Raw genomic sequence first — 6,007 nt, forward strand, 5'->3', positions numbered from 1 at the left:
GAGTAATGAATTAGCTGAGATATTTTAATGAAATACTTTTATAAACATTAGTAATAAATAATTTTAAACCATTGATTTGAGATAGCGAGCCTTATTGATAATTTTGTAATTACTAGATTATTTTAATAATTTACTACACTTAATTAGAAATGTTTGTAGACTTCTTTATATAGTAATTTAAAACTAAAAAGGTAATAAAATTATATTAGCTGAACTAAGTGTAATGCGTCTCAGTACAGTTCCTTACAGATTTTTGAGAAGTTTAAGAATTTAAGAAAAACATTACTTTTTCAATTATAGTTAATAAACCATGGAGCAGAACCTTAGTGATAGTGACCCAAGGGTTAACCACAATCCCCATGGCAGTTTAAAAGGTACCTAATATCCCATTAATAATCCCATAAGGACGTAGTAATGCCATCAAAGAATTGAAAAGTCTTTCCACCATGATATGTAATAGCTTATAGGGGAATTATAGTTATTCTTCTTTAAAAGTTGTTATATATAAGCACTAATGGAGGCAATTCAAAACCTCGCTGTCCATTTCCGTTCACTAAGCTCGCTGTAAAGTGAAAAACCAATCCTCTAAAGGATCCTTTTCAGTAGAGGTCAGGCCTACGTTTACTACTACTTGGCAGATTAAAAAATGAGACTAGGTTATCTTTGAGCTGAAATGAATTCAGGTAATACAGATTATGATAAATTTATTGCAAGGGCGAGATTGATTTTTTTTCTTCAATCATTCAACATATCTTTGCTAATTCGAAAAATCCTCAATGCTCCTTACTTTGTCACAAATAAAATCATACATAAAGAAAGACGTTAATGTTCCCTATGTAACCGATCTAGCCCGAACCAGATATCACTCCTTCCATTACAAACTCCTTAACCACTCAAACCCCCTAGTTTCTAACCTTGCGCCCTCTTCCATTCCTGACAATCGCCCCGAGGCGCCTGAAAATAAGATGGCCACGAGACCAGCTAATGTAAAATGTCATTAGAGTGCTACCAATGGGTAGTTGCTCTACACGCCTGTAACACTCCATTTTAACTAAGACCATATTTACTAAATGTATTATGTAATATACAGTTGTAAATTTCAATAAAGTTATTAAAAAAAAAAAATCTTTGCTAATACTTGTGCAATTTCGTTTATTTTTGTTTCTTTGAAAATTCAGTGTATCTTTGCTAATACTTGTCCAATTTTGTTGTTTTTTTTCTTCGAAAATTCAGCATGTCTTCGCTAATACTTGTCCATTAAAAAATAAAAACAGCCAGTAGACTAACATTTCACGATCCACAAAAAATGAATAAACAATAATGATAATAATTACTAGTACTAATGATATAGTAAATTATAAAAATTAATGAATAAAAATTAGTGAAATAAATAAAGAACAGAAAACTAATAACAATTTTTTCTGACTTCACAAATACAGGTACCCTAACAAGAAAATTGGTACTTGTAGTCTAGAGTTAAATGTTCCAGTGGGTAACCATCTCACCCCCACCAGCAGCTTGCATACAAAATGATATTTTTCTCATAACATTTGCTGTAGACATATAATGATTAAGCGAAATGTCTTATTAGTTTTAGTGAACGGTTCTGCAAGTGGCTATAAACCTACAAAAAAAAATTAATTCATATTTTCCTTATTATTCAATTGGTGATTGATTTACAATCTGACTGGCGTCAATTTTGACTAAAAAACATGAAATGCTGTGTTTGCAGATAGAAAATCGGGCAATCCCTTCTGGAGAAAATAAAAAAGTAAATTCTACTAATTTTTGTGCAAGTGCATCTCATGAAGTGGTACATTTGACCTTAATGACAGCACTGTACGAGCAGTATACATTTACTGCATATTTCATAAAACTTCCTTAAAATAACAGAAACTTGATATTGAGGACATGAAATTTGGGTTGGATACTATTGTAATATCGAAAAGTTTATAGCAGTATTGATGTGAAATATAATTATTGGGATATCGAAAAGTTTATATAAATTTCTATAAGGAATATCTAAATGAGCTGTAAATATTTAATTTAAAATTTGAATCATTGAATTCCGATGTTATGTGTGACATAAATCTAATCAATCAAGTCTAGCAATAGTATTTTAAAAGCTGCTATATTGATTCAGAACATAAAAAATCATAATTCATTCACTTTTTCTTTGAGGTCTATTATAAACACAAGTTTCTTTCATTCATCGAATGTTTTGAAGTCTTTTTCATGGATCGTTTAAATAGCTGTTCAGATAAATTTGTTATAAATTTTAATATTCATGCCACTAACTTTTAAAATACAATAAAGGTAATTGTTTACATCAGCTCCCCCAATATGGCAGAACCCCATTTTTTTCGAGACGAGAGTGTACTGACGGTCCCGAACAGAGCCGACTATGGATGACTTGAGGTAGGTTACAAAATGAATCACCTTTCAAGTGGGAAAATTTCTGTCCCTGCACATTTACTCTTTTCTCCCTTTGTTGAAGGTTAGCTTATATTACACCACAATTTTCGACAGCAGTTGCTATTACTTCTTCTAACTTATAAATATTGATTATACGTTAGAAGAACTAAATTATAATACTTAGACTCTATAATAAGGGTCTCTTGTTGAGCGGTAAATTAATAACAATAACAAAAACTTTTTATAACAAAATCGTGAGATACTTCTTTTTTATCTTTTTATTTATATCCACACCTGTCAAATACAAAATTGACAATAAGTGGACTGCCTGACTGTTATATTAATTAAACAAATAGCATATATATAAATAGCATACTCATATATATAATACAGGGTCAACAATCTTCTCATAATTTTATATTTGTTAAAGAGGGAAAATATAAAGGGAATATGCATTGGGTTTAAAGGATAAAATTGTATTTAACAATGAATAACTAATGAAATAACAAGGAAAATTAATGAAAATGTAGAAACAATAAAAGTATGTGTTACTATCATTTATTTTAAATTTACTATACCGTGCCTATTTATTATTAGAATCAAAACAATTGTCTAAATTGGTATTAATATGACTTCAAAAGCTTACATAGCTAGTGATTGTTTTATATCTGATATCCATAGATTTATAGCATTTAATATGACTTGTGGTAACACCATAAGTTCCTGTCTAAAGATAATTTGTTTTTTAAATATTTTTCCACAACAGATGAAAATATCGATAGAAAGCATACATGAGTTCATTTCATTTCCAGTTGGTGTGATAGATTCATAAGTAAAAAAAAAAAAAAATCAAAAGAAGAGGATAAACTTTAAACTAGATCCAAATAACATTGAGTATTTATACAACACTTGACACATTATTATCAATACTATCACATTGCTGTGACTTTAATTAAATAGTAGTTAGACTTGGTTCAAAAAAATAAATCTTTACTATTTAAACACTTTATAAAACTTTATTATTGACTTAAAGATTAATAGACATATTAATTTCGACAATTTTATTGAACACAGGCATAACCTCCAATCAGCTTGCCTATTTATTTAAAACTACCTTTTGACAACTACTTAAACTATTTCTCTAAAACACAAGACACTATTAAGTGGACAAACACAAAAAATGAATCACTTATTAAAAACACTTATACTATACATACATAAATGAAACAAAGTCATAAACCACAATTGGCAAGATTTAAAATACTATTACATCAAGCTTACAAATAAACAATTAAATAAATTTGGCTATGTATGAAAACTTTGTACTATTGATAAATAATAATAAATAAAAAAAAAAAAAAAGGAGCAATACTTGAATATTTAGAACAGATCAACTTTGATACTTAAAGAAAGCATTTCAACAATCTTGTTGATTTTACTTATTTTGTTTTTCTGGTACATTGGAGTGAATGCTAAAACATCTTAAGTCAAAAGATGAGTCCCAGATTTTGACACTAACTATTAGTTCCCTTAACTAATTTTAAGGTAAGATGCAAAATTTGGTAAACATATTAAACAGGAATTAACAAATAATATCTCATCTTATAGTCAATCATGAAGATAACTGATGTTAATTAAGGGAAACCAAACTTTTTTTAAAAGTTAAACTATCCAAATGCAAACAACAAAATGTGTAAGAAAAAATAAATTTAACGTTTTAATTATTTATTTTGACATGATTCGGAAAATTACAAAAAAAAAACAAATATTATAATGGGTAAATGTTTCATTCATGTACAGAACAATATTATTCTAAAAGTTAAATTACCTTTATACGAGCCTAAATTACCAACGTAGAAATGTGTAAACCTGTTGCTACAAGAACGATTTAACAAGTAGTAGTGGGGGTCAAAATAACACAGAAGCCTAGAATAACCTTATATATGAAAGTGAAAACTTGTTACCAGAAATTTGGCCTTAAAGCAAACCAAGATTAAATGTTAGTGTATATATATTCCTTAGTTTATAAGTACTATATATAATTGTATTTGTTAAATAAATAAATATAGGAGGTAAGAAAAAAAAAAATGTTACCAGAAAACAAAAATCGTGATAAGAGTTGCTCCCCCTCTCGTCCACTCTGTCCGTTCGGGCAAAAATTGGTTATAAGCCATTCTCCAATTTTGTTGCTCTTTCATTTATATTCTTTATATGAAAGACCAAACATCAGAATGTGAATGGTTTTATTATTCTGTTATAATCCACCATAAGCTAACATGCCCTTATTACTCTAAATTAAATGTATCCTTACCAAGGCAAGTTTTGTGGTAAAAATGATCAAGACATACTAGTTTGAAGAAGAAAATAAGTAGTTCCCTTTGTTTTGGCTCTTCAGTTCAGGAAATGAAACAGAATGAAAAGTATTTGAGTATTTTTATTAATAGTTACTTAATCAATAAAGACACAATTTATGCTTTATTTATTAAGTTGTCTCCTAGTATTTTATAACCTCATTACATACATGCTTATCTTTCTTTTTTGTGAGGCTTCTCTTGAGTGGATAGATGAAAATGGTTCATTTGTCACCCTCTAGGTGCAATGAATCGTTTTATGAGCTAGTGAGGGATCAGAAAATTATTTTCCCAATTAAAAAAAATACATCATTAAAATTTAAAAACAATTTCATCATAATTAAAAGAACATCATATAATCATCAAAAACTATAAATATTAGGTTATAATACATCTTCATTCACATCATCAAAGTTTATTTTTTTTTTTTAAGGAAATAAATGTCAAAAAGAGGTTTTTAGTAATCCATTAAAACCAGTCTCAACACTATAATTTAAATACTTTATAATTCCAAATATTACAGTTTATTCTATGATTAAATTCTAATACGAATTATGTAATAGAATTCATTAATCCCTTTAATAAGTATTTATGACCTATCTGAAATTTGAGTTGCCAATATTATGTATTTAGGGATGAATACATAAATACAGTGTCCTATATTCATTAATCCATTCATTCTTGGCTCAACAGACACATGTAGCTGTCCTTGGCCTGCTCTATTGCCTTTGCCCAGTTGTTCCTTTTATCTGCGCACCTGATGGATATTTTGTTTTTTCCTAAATTCTCTTTTTCCAGAGAATTCGCTTTGGTCTTCCCCAAGTCTCAATTAAATCTGGCTTCCCATAATAAAGCCTTCTTGCTGTCCTCACTTCATCTATTCTCAGGATATGTCCTAACCGTTTATTTCTTGAACTCCATCCAACGGGGTGATAGATGCCTACTTTTCAGATGGATTGATAGAGAAAAGTAAGCTCTAAACTAGCCATTCTTCTGGGTTTTTTTTTTCTATTACCTCCTTGGTCATTTACAAAATCTGCAGGTAACCAGTCTATTCTAACCAGAGTGGGAGTCAAGTTTTCATTCAGTGAGGCCTCACAAAATAAAAGTACCGTTGCCACTGCAGTTAGGGTTGAATGCTGGACACAAATAAAATGTTTTTACTTTTATTACTGTTTTATTAGTTATGGTTAGATAACCCTCTTACTGTAGTGAGAACATACACACACTAAGCCTTGGTG

General features: G+C 29.2%; 1 protein-coding gene across 4 annotated transcripts in view; it reads right to left on the reverse strand.

Annotated features, from left to right (window-relative positions):
- LOC106691803 (uncharacterized) overlaps positions 1–4,671 on the reverse strand; it is a 19,245-nt gene extending 14,574 nt beyond the window's left edge. For 3 of the 4 annotated variants that reach the window (XR_001344861.1, XR_001344860.1, XM_014437693.2), the window contains exon 1: positions 4,244–4,352. The gene's annotated coding sequence lies outside the window, so the exon portion shown is untranslated. Of the gene's footprint in view, positions 1–4,243; positions 4,353–4,509 lie in introns of those variants that run through there. The other variant, XM_014437694.3, reaches the window with a different exon arrangement.
- Between the last annotated feature and the right edge of the window lie 1,336 nt (positions 4,672–6,007).

This window comes from Halyomorpha halys, unplaced genomic scaffold, assembly GCF_000696795.3.
Source record: "Halyomorpha halys isolate HHAL.00 unplaced genomic scaffold, Hhal_1.1 Scaffold3284.1, whole genome shotgun sequence".
NCBI classification, from domain to species: domain Eukaryota; kingdom Metazoa; phylum Arthropoda; class Insecta; order Hemiptera; family Pentatomidae; genus Halyomorpha; species Halyomorpha halys.